Genomic DNA, 12,361 nt, shown 5'->3' with positions numbered 1-12,361 from the left:
AGCTCCAGCCCTCATGATGTTGTCCAACATTTCCGCTATAAAACGGGATACAATTATTTTGGAAACATACCAAATTTGAAAAATAATTGAGAAGTTGCGCAATTACTAATCATGGAGCACAAAAAAGCCTACAGCACCTGGTATTCCCAGGCAGTCTCCCATCCAGGTACTAACTAGGCCCGACCCTGCTTAGCTTCCGAGATCGGGCGCATTCAGTGTGGTGTGGCCGTAGGCTCTGGGCCTAGTGAGTTTTGTACTTTTAAGCATCTAGTCGGCTAGACCTTGCAGTTTTGAAAGGCAATTGTGAAATGGCTCACTTCCTGAACTTGGAGCACAAAAAAGCCTACAGCACCTGGTATTCCCAGGTGGTCTCCCATCCAGGTACTAACTAGGCCCGACACTGCTTAGCTTCCGAGATCAGACGAGATCGGGCGCAATCAGTGTGGTGTGGCCGTAGGCTCTGGGCCTAGTGAGTTTTGTACTTTTAAGCATCTAGTCAGCTAGACCTTGCAGTTTTGAAAGGCAATTGAGAAATGGCTCACTTCCTGAACTTGGAGCACAAAAAAGCCTACAGCACCTGGTATTCCCAGGCGGTCTCCCATCCAGGTACTAACGAGGCCCGACACTGCTTAGCTTCCGAGATCAGACGAGATCGGGCGCATTCAGTGTGGTGTGGCCATAGGCTCTGGGCCTTGTGAGTTTTGTACTTTTAAGCATCTAGTCGGCTAGACCTTGCAGTTTTGAAAGGCAATTGAGAAATGGCTCACTTCCTGAACTTGGAGTACAAAAAAGCCTACAGCACCTGGTATTCCCAGGCGGTCTCCCATCCAGGTACTAACTAGGCCCGACACTGCTTAGCTTCTGAGATCAGACGAGATCAGGCGCATTCAGTGTGGTGTGGCCGTAGGCTCTGGGCCTAGTGAGTTTTGTACTTTTAAGCATCTAGTCGGCTAGACCTTGCAGTTTTAAAAGGCAATTGAGAAAGGGCTCACTTCCTGAACTTGGAGCACAAAAAAGCCTACAGCACCTGGTATTCCCAGGCGGTCTCCCATCCAGGTACTAACTAGGCCTGACACTGCTTAACTTCCGAGATCAGACGAGATCGGGTGCATTCAGTGTGGTGTGGCCGTAGGCTCTAGGAATGCTAAGAATATTACTCTTATGCATTTGCATTTAGTAAGCTAAGCCATGCAGCCACTTGCAACATGATACCACGCTCATCGCTCGATCAGGCGAGATATATAAGACTGGTGGGCCCATTCAGGACTCCTATGTCTGGTAGGATAACTTTAATTCATCCATCCTGTGTCTGTTGCAGGGAGGTGGAGAGAACAATCAACACAATAATGGTTTTCTTTCATGCCTCTTGAAGGACTCAATATTCTCTGTACTGCATTACATGTGAAAGTCGATTTATTACCCATGAACACACTACCTGTATGCTAATTCTATGTAAAAAGGTAGCTCCAGCCCTCATGATGTTGTCCAACATTTCCGCTATAAAACGGGATACAATTATTTTGGAAACATACCAAATTTGAAAAATAATTGAGAAGTTGCGCAATTACTAATCATGGAGCACAAAAAAGCCTACAGCACCTGGTATTCCCAGGCAGTCTCCCATCTAGGTACTAACTAGGCCCGACCCTGCTTAGCTTCCGAGATCGGGCGCATTCAGTGTGGTGTGGCCGTAGGCTCTGGGCCTAGTGAGTTTTGTACTTTTAAGCATCTAGTCGGCTAGACCTTGCAGTTTTGAAAGGAAATTGTGAAATGGCTCACTTCCTGAACTTGGAGCACAAAAAAGCCTACAGCACCTGGTATTCCCAGGTGGTCTCCCATCCAGGTACTAACTAGGCCCGACACTGCTTAGCTTCCGAGATCAGACAAGATCGGGCGCAATCAGTGTGGTGTGGCCGTAGGCTCTGGGCCTAGTGAGTTTTGTACTTTTAAGCATCTAGTCAGCTAGACCTTGCAGTTTTGAAAGGCAATTGAGAAATGGCTCACTTCCTGAACTTGGAGCACAAAAAAGCCTACAGCACCTGGTATTCCCAGGCGGTCTCCCATCCAGGTACTAACGAGGCCCGACACTGCTTAGCTTCCGAGATCAGACGAGATCAGGCGCATTCAGTGTGGTGTGGCCGTAGGCTCTGGGCCTTGTGAGTTTTGTACTTTTAAGCATCTAGTCGGCTAGACCTTGCAGTTTTGAAAGGCAATTGAGAAATGGCTCACTTCCTGAACTTGGAGTACAAAAAAGCCTACAGCACCTGGTATTCCCAGGCGGTCTCCCATCCAGGTACTAACTAGGCCTGACACTGCTTAGCTTCTGAGATCAGACGAGATCAGGCGCATTCAGTGTGGTGTGGCCGTAGGCTCTGGGCCTAGTGAGTTTTGTACTTTTAAGCATCTAGTCGGCTAGACCTTGCAGTTTTAAAAGGCAATTGAGAAAGGGCTCACTTCCTGAACTTGGAGCACAAAAAAGCCTACAGCACCTGGTATTCCCAGGCGGTCTCCCATCCAGGTACTAACTAGGCCTGACACTGCTTAATTTCCGAGATCAGACGAGATTGGGTGCATTCAGTGTGGTGTGGCCGTAGGCTCTAGGAATGCTAAGAATATTACTCTTATGCATTTGCATTTAGTAAGCTAAGCCATGCAGCCACTTGCAACATGATACCACGCTCATCGCTCGATCAGGCTCGATCAGGCGAGATATATAAGACTGGTGGGCCCATTCAGGACTCCTATGTCTGGTAGGATAACTTTAATTCATCCATCCTGTGTCTGTTGCAGGGAGGTGGAGAGAACAATCAACACAATAATGGTTTTCTTTCATGCCTCTTGAAGGACTCAATATTCTCTGTACTGCATTACATGTGAAAGTCGATTTATTACCCATGAACACACTACCTGTATGCTAATTCTATGTAAAAAGGTAGCTCCAGCCCTCATGATGTTGTCCAACATTTCCGCTATAAAACGGGATACAATTATTTTGGAAACATACCAAATTTGAAAAATAATTGAGAAGTTGCGCAATTACTAATCATGGAGCACAAAAAAGCCTACAGCACCTGGTATTCCCAGGCAGTCTCCCATCCAGGTACTAACTAGGCCCGACCCTGCTTAGCTTCCGAGATCGGGCGCATTCAGTGTGGTGTGGCCGTAGGCTCTGGGCCTAGTGAGTTTTGTACTTTTAAGCATCTAGTCGGCTAGACCTTGCAGTTTTGAAAGGCAATTGTGAAATGGCTCACATCCTGAACTTGGAGCACAAAAAAGCCTACAGCACCTGGTATTCCCAGGTGGTTTCCCATCCAGGTACTAACTAGGCCCGACACTGCTTAGCTTCCGAGATCAGACTAGATCGGGCGCAATCAGTGTGGTGTGGCCGTAGGCTCTGGGCCTTGTGAGTTTTGTACTTTTAAGCATCTAGTCAGCTAGACCTTGCAGTTTTGAAAGGCAATTGAGAAATGGCTCACTTCCTGAACTTGGAGCACAAAAAAGCCTACAGCACCTGGTATTCCCAGGCGGTCTCCCATCCAAGTACTAACGAGGCCCGACACTGCTTAGCTTCCGAGATCAGACGAGATCGGACGCATTCAGTGTGGTGTGGCCGTAGGCTCTGGGCCTAGTGAGTTTGTACTTTTAAGCATCTAGTCGGCTAGACCTTGCAGTTTTGAAAGGCAATTGTGAAATGGCTCACTTCCTGAACTTGGAGCACAAAAAAGCCTACAGCACCTGGTATTCCCAGGTGGTCTCCCATCCAGGTACTAACTAGGCACGACACTGCTTAGCTTCCGAGATCAGACGAGATCGGGCGCATTCAGTGTGGTGTGGCCGTAGGCTCTGGGCCTAGTGAGTTTTGTACTTTTAAGCATCTAGTCGGCTAGACCTTGCAGTTTTGAAAGGCAATTGAGAAATGGCTCACTTCCTGAACTTGGAGAACAAAAAAGCCTACAGCACCTGGTATTCCCAGGCGGTCTCCCATCCAGGTACTAACTAGGCCCAACCCTGCTTAGCTTCTGAGATCAGACGAGATCAGGCGCATTCAGTGTGGTGTGGCCGTAGGCTCTGGGCCTAGTGAGTTTTGTACTTTTAAGCATCTAGTCGGCTAGACCTTGCAGTTTTAAAAGGCAATTGAGAAAGGGCTCACTTCCTGAACTTGGAGCACAAAAAAGCCTACAGCACCTGGTATTCCCAGGCGGTCTCCCATCCAGGTACTAACTAGGCCTGACACTGCTTAACTTCCAAGATCAGACGAGATCGGGTGCATTCAGTGTGGTGTGGCCGTAGGCTCTAGGAATGCTAAGAATATTACTCTTATGCATTTGCATTTAGTAAGCTAAGCCATGCAGCCACTTGCAACATGATACCACGCTCATCGCTCGATCAGGCTCGATCAGGCGAGATATATAAGACTGGTGGGCCCATTCAGGACTCCTATGTCTGGTAGGATAACTTTAATTCATCCATCCTGTGTCTGTTGCAGGGAGGTGGAGAGAACAATCAACACAATAATGGTTTTCTTTCATGCCTCTTGAAGGACTCAATATTCTCTGTACTGCATTACATGTGAAAGTCGATTTATTACCCATGAACACACTACCTGTATGCTAATTCTATGTAAAAAGGTAGCTCCAGCCCTCATGATGTTGTCCAACATTTCCGCTATAAAACGGGATACAATTATTTTGGAAACATACCAAATTTGAAAAATAATTGAGAAGTTGCGCAATTACTAATCATGGAGCACAAAAAAGCCTACAGCACCTGGTATTCCCAGGCAGTCTCCCATCCAGGTACTAACTAGGCCCGACCCTGCTTAGCTTCCGAGATCGGGCGCATTCAGTGTGGTGTGGCCGTAGGCTCTGGGCCTAGTGAGTTTTGTACTTTTAAGCATCTAGTCGGCTAGACCTTGCAGTTTTGAAAGGCAATTGTGAAATGGCTCACATCCTGAACTTGGAGCACAAAAAAGCCTACAGCACCTGGTATTCCCAGGTGGTTTCCCATCCAGGTACTAACTAGGCCCGACACTGCTTAGCTTCCGAGATCAGACTAGATCGGGCGCAATCAGTGTGGTGTGGCCGTAGGCTCTGGGCCTTGTGAGTTTTGTACTTTTAAGCATCTAGTCAGCTAGACCTTGCAGTTTTGAAAGGCAATTGAGAAATGGCTCACTTCCTGAACTTGGAGCACAAAAAAGCCTACAGCACCTGGTATTCCCAGGCGGTCTCCCATCCAAGTACTAACGAGGCCCGACACTGCTTAGCTTCCGAGATCAGACGAGATCGGACGCATTCAGTGTGGTGTGGCCGTAGGCTCTGGGCCTTGTGAGTTTTGTACTTTTAAGCATCTAGTCGGCTAGACCTTGCAGTTTTGAAAGGCAATTGAGAAATGGCTCACTTCCTGAACTTGGAGTACAAAAAAGCCTACAGCACCTGGTATTCCCAGGCAGTCTCCCATCCAGGTACTAACTAGGCCTGACACTGCTTAACTTCCGAGATCAGACGAGATCGGGTGCATTCAGTGTGGTGTGGCCGTAGGCTCTAGGAATGCTAAGAATATTACTCTTATGCATTTGCATTTAGTAAGCTAAGCCATGCAGCCACTTGCAACATGATACCACGCTCATCGCTCGATCAGGCTCGATCAGGCGAGATATATAAGACTGGTGGGCCCATTCAGGACTCCTATGTCTGGTAGGATAACTTTAATTCATCCATCCTGTGTCTGTTGCAGGGAGGTGGAGAGAACAATCAACACAATAATGGTTTTCTTTCATGCCTCTTGAAGGACTCAATATTCTCTGTACTGCATTACATGTGAAAGTCGATTTATTACCCATGAACACACTACCTGTATGCTAATTCTATGTAAAAAGGTAGCTCCAGCCCTCATGATGTTGTCCAACATTTCCGCTATAAAACGGGATACAATTATTTTGGAAACATACCAAATTTGAAAAATAATTGAGAAGTTGCGCAATTACTAATCATGGAGCACAAAAAAAGCCTACAGCACCTGGTATTCCCAGGCAGTCTCCCATCCAAGTACTAACTAGGCCCGACCCTGCTTAGCTTCTGAGATCGGGCGCATTCAGTGTGGTGTGGCCTTAGGCTCTGGGCCTAGTGAGTTTTGTACTTTTAAGCATCTAGTCGGCTAGACCTTGCAGTTTTGAAAGGCAATTGTGAAATGGCTCACTTCCTGAACTTGGAGCACAAAAAAGCCTACAGCACCTGGTATTCCCAGGCGGTCTCCCATCCAGGTACTAACTAGGCCCGACACTGCTTAGCTTCTGAGATCAGATGAGATCGGGCGCATTCAGTGTGGTGTGGCCGTAGGCTCTGGGCTTAGTGAGTTTTGTACTTTTAAGCATCTAGTCGGCTAGACCTTGCAGTTTTGAAAGGCAATTGTGAAATGGCTCACTTCCTGAACTTGGAGCACAAAAAAGCCTACAGCACCTGGTATTCCCAGGTGGTCTCCCATCCAGGTACTAACTAGGCCCGACACTGCTTAGCTTCCGAGATCAGACGCAATCAGTGTGGTGTGGCCGTAGGCTCTGGGCCTAGTGAGTTTTGTACTTTTAAGCATCTAGTCAGCTAGACCTTGCAGTTTTGAAAGGCAATTGAGAAATGGCTCACTTCCTGAACTTGGAGCACAAAAAAGCCTACAGCACCTGGTATTCCCAGGCAGTCTCCCAATCAGGTACTAACTAGGCCCGACCCTGCTTAGCTTCCGAGATCGGGCGCATTCAGTGTGGTGTGGCCGTAGGCTCTGGGCCTAGTGAGTTTGTACTTTTAAGCATCTAGTCGGCTAGACCTTGCAGTTTTGAAAGGCAATTGTGAAATGGCTCACTTCCTGAACTTGGAGCACAAAAAAGCCTACAGCACCTGGTATTCCCAGGTGGTCTCCCATCCAGGTACTAACTAGGCACGACACTGCTTAGCTTCCGAGATCAGACGAGATCGGGCGCATTCAGTGTGGTGTGGCCGTAGGCTCTGGGCCTAGTGAGTTTTGTACTTTTAAGCATCTAGTCGGCTAGACCTTGCAGTTTTGAAAGGCAATTGAGAAATGGCTCACTTCCTGAACTTGGAGTACAAAAAAGCCTACAGCACCTGGTATTCCCAGGCGGTCTCCCATCCAGGTACTAACTAGGCCCGACCCTGCTTAGCTTCTGAGATCAGACGAGATCAGGCGCATTCAGTGTGGTGTGGCCGTAGGCTCTGGGCCTAGTGAGTTTTGTACTTTTAAGCATCTAGTCGGCTAGACCTTGCAGTTTTAAAAGGCAATTGAGAAAGGGCTCACTTCCTGAACTTGGAGCACAAAAAAGCCTACAGCACCTGGTATTCCCAGGCGGTCTCCCATCCAGGTACTAACTAGGCCTGACACTGCTTAACTTCCAAGATCAGACGAGATCGGGTGCATTCAGTGTGGTGTGGCCGTAGGCTCTAGGAATGCTAAGAATATTACTCTTATGCATTTGCATTTAGTAAGCTAAGCCATGCAGCCACTTGCAACATGATACCACGCTCATCGCTCGATCAGGCGAGATATATAAGACTGGTGGGCCCATTCAGGACTCCTATGTCTGGTAGGATAACTTTAATTCATCCATCCTGTGTCTGTTGCAGGGAGGTGGAGAGAACAATCAACACAATAATGGTTTTCTTTCATGCCTCTTGAAGGACTCAATATTCTCTGTACTGCATTACATGTGAAAGTCGATTTATTACCCATGAACACACTACCTGTATGCTAATTCTATGTAAAAAGGTAGCTCCAGCCCTCATGATGTTGTCCAACATTTCCGCTATAAAACGGGATACAATTATTTTGGAAACATACCAAATTTGAAAAATAATTGAGAAGTTGCGCAATTACTAATCATGGAGCACAAAAAAGCCTACAGCACCTGGTATTCCCAGGCAGTCTCCCATCCAGGTACTAACTAGGCCCGACCCTGCTTAGCTTCCGAGATCGGGCGCATTCAGTGTGGTGTGGCCGTAGGCTCTGGGCCTAGTGAGTTTTGTACTTTTAAGCATCTAGTCGGCTAGACCTTGCAGTTTTGAAAGGCAATTGTGAAATGGCTCACTTCCTGAACTTGGAGCACAAAAAAGCCTACAGCACCTGGTATTCCCAGGTGGTCTCCCATCCAGGTACTAACTAGGCCCGACACTGCTTAGCTTCCGAGATCAGACGAGATCGGGCGCAATCAGTGTGGTGTGGCCGTAGGCTCTGGGCCTAGTGAGTTTTGTACTTTTAAGCATCTAGTCAGCTAGACCTTGCAGTTTTGAAAGGCAATTGAGAAATGGCTCACTTCCTGAACTTGGAGCACAAAAAAGCCTACAGCACCTGGTATTCCCAGGCGGTCTCCCATCCAGGTACTAACGAGGCCTGACACTGCTTAGCTTCCGAGATCAGACGAGATCGGGCGCATTCAGTGTGGTGTGGCCGTAGGCTCTGGGCCTTGTGAGTTTTGTACTTTTAAGCATCTAGTCGGCTAGACCTTGCAGTTTTGAAAGGCAATTGAGAAATGGCTCACTTCCTGAACTTGGAGTACAAAAAAGCCTACAGCACCTGGTATTCCCAGGCGGTCTCCCATCCAGGTACTAACTAGGCCCGACACTGCTTAGCTTCTGAGATCAGACGAGATCAGGCGCATTCAGTGTGGTGTGGCCGTAGGCTCTGGGCCTAGTGAGTTTTGTACTTTTAAGCATCTAGTCGGCTAGACCTTGCAGTTTTGAAAGGCAATTGTGAAATGGCTCACTTCCTGAACTTGGAGCACAAAAAAGCCTACAGCACCTGGTATTCCCAGGTGGTCTCCCATCCAGGTACTAACTAGGCCTGACACTGCTTAGCTTCCGAGATCAGACGAGATCGGGCGCAATCAGTGTGGTGTGGCCGTAGGCTCTGGGCCTAGTGAGTTTTGTACTTTTAAGCATCTAGTCAGCTAGACCTTGCAGTTTTGAAAGGCAATTGAGAAATGGCTCACTTCCTGAACTTGGAGCACAAAAAAGCCTACAGCACCTGGTATTCCCAGGCGGTCTCCCATCCAGGTACTAACTAGGCCTGACACTGCTTAACTTCCTAGATCAGACGAGATCGGGTGCATTCAGTGTGGTGTGGCCATAGGCTCTAGGAATGCTAAGAATATTACTCTTATGCATTTGCATTTAGTAAGCTAAGCCATGCAGCCACTTGCAACATGATACCACGCTCATCGCTCGATCAGGCTCGATCAGGTGAGATATATAAGACTGGTGGGCCCATTCAGGACTCCTATGTCTGGTAGGATAACTTTAATTCATCCATCCTGTGTCTGTTGCAGGGAGGTGGAGAGAACAATCAACACAATAATGGTTTTCTTTCATGCCTCTTGAAGGACTCAATATTCTCTGTACTGCATTACATGTGAAAGTCGATTTATTACCCATGAACACACTACCTGTATGCTAATTCTATGTAAAAAGGTAGCTCCAGCCCTCATGATGTTGTCCAACATTTCCGCTATAAAACGGGATACAATTATTTTGGAAACATACCAAATTTGAAAAATAATTGAGAAGTTGCGCAATTACTAATCATGGAGCACAAAAAAGCCTACAGCACCTGGTATTCCCAGGCAGTCTCCCATCTAGGTACTAACTAGGCCCGACCCTGCTTAGCTTCCGAGATCGGGCGCATTCAGTGTGGTGTGGCCGTAGGCTCTGGGCCTAGTGAGTTTTGTACTTTTAAGCATCTAGTCGGCTAGACCTTGCAGTTTTGAAAGGCAATTGTGAAATGGCTCACTTCCTGAACTTGGAGCACAAAAAAGCCTACAGCACCTGGTATTCCCAGGTGGTCTCCCATCCAGGTACTAACTAGGCCCGACACTGCTTAGCTTCCGAGATCAGACGAGATCGGGCGCAATCAGTGTGGTGTGGCCGTAGGCTCTGGGCCTAGTGAGTTTTGTACTTTTAAGCATCTAGTCAGCTAGACCTTGCAGTTTTGAAAGGCAATTGAGAAATGGCTCACTTCCTGAACTTGGAGCACAAAAAAGCCTACAGCACCTGGTATTCCCAGGCGATCTCCCATCCAGGTACTAACGAGGCCCGACACTGCTTAGCTTCCGAGATCAGACGAGATCAGGCGCATTCAGTGTGGTGTGGCCGTAGGCTCTGGGCCTTGTGAGTTTTGTACTTTTAAGCATCTAGTCGGCTAGACCTTGCAGTTTTGAAAGGCAATTGAGAAATGGCTCACTTCCTGAACTTGGAGTACAAAAAAGCCTACAGCACTTGGTATTCCCAGGCGGTCTCCCATCCAGGTACTAACTAGGCCCGACACTGCTTAGCTTCTGAGATCAGACGAGATCAGGCGCATTCAGTGTGGTGTGGCCGTAGGCTCTGGGCCTAGTGAGTTTTGTACTTTTAAGCATCTATTCGGCTAGACCTTGCAGTTTTAAAAGGCAATTGAGAAAGGGCTCACTTCCTGAACTTGGAGCACAAAAAAGCCTACAGCACCTGGTATTCCCAGGCGGTCTCCCATCCAGGTACTAACTAGGCCTGACACTGCTTAACTTCCGAGATCAGACGAGATTGGGTGCATTCAGTGTGGTGTGGCCGTAGGCTCTAGGAATGCTAAGAATATTACTCTTATGCATTTGCATTTAGTAAGCTAAGCCATGCAGCCACTTGCAACATGATACCACGCTCATCGCTCGATCAGGCTCGATCAGGCGAGATATATAAGACTGGTGGGCCCATTCAGGACTCCTATGTCTGGTAGGATAACTTTAATTCATCCATCCTGTGTCTGTTGCAGGGAGGTGGAGAGAACAATCAACACAATAATGGTTTTCTTTCATGCCTCTTGAAGGACTCAATATTCTCTGTACTGCATTACATGTGAAAGTCGATTTATTACCCATGAACACACTACCTGTATGCTAATTCTATGTAAAAAGGTAGCTCCAGCCCTCATGATGTTGTCCAACATTTCCGCTATAAAACGGGATACAATTATTTTGGAAACATACCAAATTTGAAAAATAATTGAGAAGTTGCGCAATTACTAATCATGGAGCACAAAAAAGCCTACAGCACCTGGTATTCCCAGGCAGTCTCCCATCCAGGTACTAACTAGGCCCGACCCTGCTTAGCTTCCGAGATCGGGCGCATTCAGTGTGGTGTGGCCGTAGGCTCTGGGCCTAGTGAGTTTTGTACTTTTAAGCATCTAGTCGGCTAGACCTTGCAGTTTTGAAAGGCAATTGTGAAATGGCTCACATCCTGAACTTGGAGCACAAAAAAGCCTACAGCACCTGGTATTCCCAGGTGGTTTCCCATCCAGGTACTAACTAGGCCCGACACTGCTTAGCTTCCGAGATCAGACTAGATCGGGCGCAATCAGTGTGGTGTGGCCGTAGGCTCTGGGCCTTGTGAGTTTTGTACTTTTAAGCATCTAGTCAGCTAGACCTTGCAGTTTTGAAAGGCAATTGAGAAATGGCTCACTTCCTGAACTTGGAGCACAAAAAAGCCTACAGCACCTGGTATTCCCAGGCGGTCTCCCATCCAAGTACTAACGAGGCCCGACACTGCTTAGCTTCCGAGATCAGACGAGATCGGACGCATTCAGTGTGGTGTGGCCGTAGGCTCTGGGCCTAGTGAGTTTGTACTTTTAAGCATCTAGTCGGCTAGACCTTGCAGTTTTGAAAGGCAATTGTGAAATGGCTCACTTCCTGAACTTGGAGCACAAAAAAGCCTACAGCACCTGGTATTCCCAGGTGGTCTCCCATCCAGGTACTAACTAGGCACGACACTGCTTAGCTTCCGAGATCAGACGAGATCGGGCGCATTCAGTGTGGTGTGGCCGTAGGCTCTGGGCCTAGTGAGTTTTGTACTTTTAAGCATCTAGTCGGCTAGACCTTGCAGTTTTGAAAGGCAATTGAGAAATGGCTCACTTCCTGAACTTGGAGAACAAAAAAGCCTACAGCACTTGGTATTCCCAGGCGGTCTCCCATCCAGGTACTAACTAGGCCCAACCCTGCTTAGCTTCTGAAATCAGACGAGATCAGGCGCATTCAGTGTGGTGTGGCCGTAGGCTCTGGGCCTAGTGAGTTTTGTACTTTTAAGCATCTAGTCGGCTAGACCTTGCAGTTTTAAAAGGCAATTGAGAAAGGGCTCACTTCCTGAACTTGGAGCACAAAAAAGCCTACAGCACCTGGTGTTCCCAGGCGGTCTCCCATCCAGGTACTAACTAGGCCTGACACTGCTTAACTTCCAAGATCAGACGAGATCGGGTGCATTCAGTGTGGTGTGGCCGTAGGCTCTAGGAATGCTAAGAATATTACTCTTATGCATTTGCATTTAGTAAGCTAAGCCATGCAGCCACT

At 47.6% G+C, this 12,361-nt stretch overlaps 34 non-coding genes and 10 pseudogenes across 34 annotated transcripts; all 44 read right to left on the bottom strand.

Annotated features, from left to right (window-relative positions):
* Positions 1 to 125: 125 nt before the first annotated feature.
* On the bottom strand, positions 126 to 234 carry LOC138543751 (5S ribosomal RNA; annotated as a pseudogene).
* A 106-nt stretch (positions 235 to 340) lies between these two features.
* Positions 341 to 459, bottom strand: LOC138548399 (5S ribosomal RNA). The gene has a single exon (XR_011292203.1). It is a non-coding gene; the product is annotated as a 5S ribosomal RNA (ribosomal RNA).
* Positions 460 to 565: 106 nt separating this feature from the next.
* LOC138537225 (5S ribosomal RNA) lies at positions 566 to 684 on the bottom strand. The gene has a single exon (XR_011285367.1). It is a non-coding gene; the product is annotated as a 5S ribosomal RNA (ribosomal RNA).
* A 106-nt stretch (positions 685 to 790) lies between these two features.
* LOC138545672 (5S ribosomal RNA) lies at positions 791 to 909 on the bottom strand. The gene has a single exon (XR_011290844.1). It is a non-coding gene; the product is annotated as a 5S ribosomal RNA (ribosomal RNA).
* Positions 910 to 1,015: 106 nt separating this feature from the next.
* Positions 1,016 to 1,134, bottom strand: LOC138549345 (5S ribosomal RNA). Its single transcript, XR_011293127.1, has one exon. It is a non-coding gene; the product is annotated as a 5S ribosomal RNA (ribosomal RNA).
* A 453-nt stretch (positions 1,135 to 1,587) lies between these two features.
* LOC138544036 (5S ribosomal RNA) lies at positions 1,588 to 1,696 on the bottom strand (annotated as a pseudogene).
* A 106-nt stretch (positions 1,697 to 1,802) lies between these two features.
* LOC138537766 (5S ribosomal RNA) lies at positions 1,803 to 1,921 on the bottom strand. The gene has a single exon (XR_011285891.1). It is a non-coding gene; the product is annotated as a 5S ribosomal RNA (ribosomal RNA).
* A 106-nt stretch (positions 1,922 to 2,027) lies between these two features.
* Positions 2,028 to 2,146, bottom strand: LOC138537860 (5S ribosomal RNA). The gene has a single exon (XR_011285981.1). It is a non-coding gene; the product is annotated as a 5S ribosomal RNA (ribosomal RNA).
* Positions 2,147 to 2,252: 106 nt separating this feature from the next.
* On the bottom strand, positions 2,253 to 2,371 carry LOC138537713 (5S ribosomal RNA). The gene has a single exon (XR_011285840.1). It is a non-coding gene; the product is annotated as a 5S ribosomal RNA (ribosomal RNA).
* A 106-nt stretch (positions 2,372 to 2,477) lies between these two features.
* LOC138542450 (5S ribosomal RNA) lies at positions 2,478 to 2,596 on the bottom strand. The gene has a single exon (XR_011290431.1). It is a non-coding gene; the product is annotated as a 5S ribosomal RNA (ribosomal RNA).
* Positions 2,597 to 3,059: 463 nt separating this feature from the next.
* On the bottom strand, positions 3,060 to 3,168 carry LOC138543750 (5S ribosomal RNA; annotated as a pseudogene).
* Positions 3,169 to 3,274: 106 nt separating this feature from the next.
* On the bottom strand, positions 3,275 to 3,393 carry LOC138541412 (5S ribosomal RNA). The gene has a single exon (XR_011289420.1). It is a non-coding gene; the product is annotated as a 5S ribosomal RNA (ribosomal RNA).
* Positions 3,394 to 3,499: 106 nt separating this feature from the next.
* LOC138537917 (5S ribosomal RNA) lies at positions 3,500 to 3,618 on the bottom strand. The gene has a single exon (XR_011286036.1). It is a non-coding gene; the product is annotated as a 5S ribosomal RNA (ribosomal RNA).
* A 105-nt stretch (positions 3,619 to 3,723) lies between these two features.
* On the bottom strand, positions 3,724 to 3,842 carry LOC138537886 (5S ribosomal RNA). The gene has a single exon (XR_011286006.1). It is a non-coding gene; the product is annotated as a 5S ribosomal RNA (ribosomal RNA).
* A 106-nt stretch (positions 3,843 to 3,948) lies between these two features.
* Positions 3,949 to 4,067, bottom strand: LOC138549664 (5S ribosomal RNA). The gene has a single exon (XR_011293439.1). It is a non-coding gene; the product is annotated as a 5S ribosomal RNA (ribosomal RNA).
* Positions 4,068 to 4,173: 106 nt separating this feature from the next.
* On the bottom strand, positions 4,174 to 4,292 carry LOC138537816 (5S ribosomal RNA). The gene has a single exon (XR_011285939.1). It is a non-coding gene; the product is annotated as a 5S ribosomal RNA (ribosomal RNA).
* Positions 4,293 to 4,755: 463 nt separating this feature from the next.
* LOC138543749 (5S ribosomal RNA) lies at positions 4,756 to 4,864 on the bottom strand (annotated as a pseudogene).
* A 106-nt stretch (positions 4,865 to 4,970) lies between these two features.
* LOC138541411 (5S ribosomal RNA) lies at positions 4,971 to 5,089 on the bottom strand. The gene has a single exon (XR_011289419.1). It is a non-coding gene; the product is annotated as a 5S ribosomal RNA (ribosomal RNA).
* A 106-nt stretch (positions 5,090 to 5,195) lies between these two features.
* Positions 5,196 to 5,314, bottom strand: LOC138537916 (5S ribosomal RNA). The gene has a single exon (XR_011286035.1). It is a non-coding gene; the product is annotated as a 5S ribosomal RNA (ribosomal RNA).
* Positions 5,315 to 5,420: 106 nt separating this feature from the next.
* On the bottom strand, positions 5,421 to 5,539 carry LOC138537565 (5S ribosomal RNA). The gene has a single exon (XR_011285697.1). It is a non-coding gene; the product is annotated as a 5S ribosomal RNA (ribosomal RNA).
* Positions 5,540 to 6,003: 464 nt separating this feature from the next.
* LOC138547004 (5S ribosomal RNA) lies at positions 6,004 to 6,112 on the bottom strand (annotated as a pseudogene).
* Positions 6,113 to 6,218: 106 nt separating this feature from the next.
* LOC138550914 (5S ribosomal RNA) lies at positions 6,219 to 6,337 on the bottom strand. The gene has a single exon (XR_011294655.1). It is a non-coding gene; the product is annotated as a 5S ribosomal RNA (ribosomal RNA).
* Positions 6,338 to 6,443: 106 nt separating this feature from the next.
* LOC138543986 (5S ribosomal RNA) lies at positions 6,444 to 6,552 on the bottom strand (annotated as a pseudogene).
* A 106-nt stretch (positions 6,553 to 6,658) lies between these two features.
* LOC138544365 (5S ribosomal RNA) lies at positions 6,659 to 6,767 on the bottom strand (annotated as a pseudogene).
* Positions 6,768 to 6,872: 105 nt separating this feature from the next.
* On the bottom strand, positions 6,873 to 6,991 carry LOC138537885 (5S ribosomal RNA). The gene has a single exon (XR_011286005.1). It is a non-coding gene; the product is annotated as a 5S ribosomal RNA (ribosomal RNA).
* A 106-nt stretch (positions 6,992 to 7,097) lies between these two features.
* Positions 7,098 to 7,216, bottom strand: LOC138551142 (5S ribosomal RNA). Its single transcript, XR_011294875.1, has one exon. It is a non-coding gene; the product is annotated as a 5S ribosomal RNA (ribosomal RNA).
* A 106-nt stretch (positions 7,217 to 7,322) lies between these two features.
* LOC138537815 (5S ribosomal RNA) lies at positions 7,323 to 7,441 on the bottom strand. Its single transcript, XR_011285938.1, has one exon. It is a non-coding gene; the product is annotated as a 5S ribosomal RNA (ribosomal RNA).
* Positions 7,442 to 7,894: 453 nt separating this feature from the next.
* LOC138543748 (5S ribosomal RNA) lies at positions 7,895 to 8,003 on the bottom strand (annotated as a pseudogene).
* A 106-nt stretch (positions 8,004 to 8,109) lies between these two features.
* LOC138548398 (5S ribosomal RNA) lies at positions 8,110 to 8,228 on the bottom strand. Its single transcript, XR_011292202.1, has one exon. It is a non-coding gene; the product is annotated as a 5S ribosomal RNA (ribosomal RNA).
* Positions 8,229 to 8,334: 106 nt separating this feature from the next.
* LOC138541171 (5S ribosomal RNA) lies at positions 8,335 to 8,453 on the bottom strand. Its single transcript, XR_011289185.1, has one exon. It is a non-coding gene; the product is annotated as a 5S ribosomal RNA (ribosomal RNA).
* A 106-nt stretch (positions 8,454 to 8,559) lies between these two features.
* On the bottom strand, positions 8,560 to 8,678 carry LOC138545661 (5S ribosomal RNA). The gene has a single exon (XR_011290843.1). It is a non-coding gene; the product is annotated as a 5S ribosomal RNA (ribosomal RNA).
* Positions 8,679 to 8,784: 106 nt separating this feature from the next.
* LOC138539162 (5S ribosomal RNA) lies at positions 8,785 to 8,903 on the bottom strand. The gene has a single exon (XR_011287239.1). It is a non-coding gene; the product is annotated as a 5S ribosomal RNA (ribosomal RNA).
* A 106-nt stretch (positions 8,904 to 9,009) lies between these two features.
* On the bottom strand, positions 9,010 to 9,128 carry LOC138542113 (5S ribosomal RNA). Its single transcript, XR_011290101.1, has one exon. It is a non-coding gene; the product is annotated as a 5S ribosomal RNA (ribosomal RNA).
* Positions 9,129 to 9,591: 463 nt separating this feature from the next.
* On the bottom strand, positions 9,592 to 9,700 carry LOC138544035 (5S ribosomal RNA; annotated as a pseudogene).
* A 106-nt stretch (positions 9,701 to 9,806) lies between these two features.
* Positions 9,807 to 9,925, bottom strand: LOC138548397 (5S ribosomal RNA). Its single transcript, XR_011292201.1, has one exon. It is a non-coding gene; the product is annotated as a 5S ribosomal RNA (ribosomal RNA).
* A 106-nt stretch (positions 9,926 to 10,031) lies between these two features.
* Positions 10,032 to 10,150, bottom strand: LOC138541686 (5S ribosomal RNA). The gene has a single exon (XR_011289687.1). It is a non-coding gene; the product is annotated as a 5S ribosomal RNA (ribosomal RNA).
* Positions 10,151 to 10,256: 106 nt separating this feature from the next.
* Positions 10,257 to 10,375, bottom strand: LOC138537717 (5S ribosomal RNA). The gene has a single exon (XR_011285844.1). It is a non-coding gene; the product is annotated as a 5S ribosomal RNA (ribosomal RNA).
* A 106-nt stretch (positions 10,376 to 10,481) lies between these two features.
* On the bottom strand, positions 10,482 to 10,600 carry LOC138541137 (5S ribosomal RNA). Its single transcript, XR_011289152.1, has one exon. It is a non-coding gene; the product is annotated as a 5S ribosomal RNA (ribosomal RNA).
* Positions 10,601 to 11,063: 463 nt separating this feature from the next.
* On the bottom strand, positions 11,064 to 11,172 carry LOC138543747 (5S ribosomal RNA; annotated as a pseudogene).
* Positions 11,173 to 11,278: 106 nt separating this feature from the next.
* On the bottom strand, positions 11,279 to 11,397 carry LOC138541410 (5S ribosomal RNA). The gene has a single exon (XR_011289418.1). It is a non-coding gene; the product is annotated as a 5S ribosomal RNA (ribosomal RNA).
* A 106-nt stretch (positions 11,398 to 11,503) lies between these two features.
* On the bottom strand, positions 11,504 to 11,622 carry LOC138537915 (5S ribosomal RNA). The gene has a single exon (XR_011286034.1). It is a non-coding gene; the product is annotated as a 5S ribosomal RNA (ribosomal RNA).
* A 105-nt stretch (positions 11,623 to 11,727) lies between these two features.
* On the bottom strand, positions 11,728 to 11,846 carry LOC138537884 (5S ribosomal RNA). Its single transcript, XR_011286004.1, has one exon. It is a non-coding gene; the product is annotated as a 5S ribosomal RNA (ribosomal RNA).
* A 106-nt stretch (positions 11,847 to 11,952) lies between these two features.
* LOC138542321 (5S ribosomal RNA) lies at positions 11,953 to 12,071 on the bottom strand. The gene has a single exon (XR_011290307.1). It is a non-coding gene; the product is annotated as a 5S ribosomal RNA (ribosomal RNA).
* A 106-nt stretch (positions 12,072 to 12,177) lies between these two features.
* On the bottom strand, positions 12,178 to 12,296 carry LOC138540482 (5S ribosomal RNA). Its single transcript, XR_011288529.1, has one exon. It is a non-coding gene; the product is annotated as a 5S ribosomal RNA (ribosomal RNA).
* Between the last annotated feature and the right edge of the window lie 65 nt (positions 12,297 to 12,361).

This window comes from Ambystoma mexicanum, unplaced genomic scaffold, assembly GCF_040938575.1.
Source record: "Ambystoma mexicanum isolate Mex_15411 unplaced genomic scaffold, UKY_AmexF1_1 Mex_scaf10, whole genome shotgun sequence".
Taxonomy (NCBI): domain Eukaryota; kingdom Metazoa; phylum Chordata; class Amphibia; order Caudata; family Ambystomatidae; genus Ambystoma; species Ambystoma mexicanum.
This window is presented reverse-complemented; position numbering and strand designations above follow the sequence as displayed.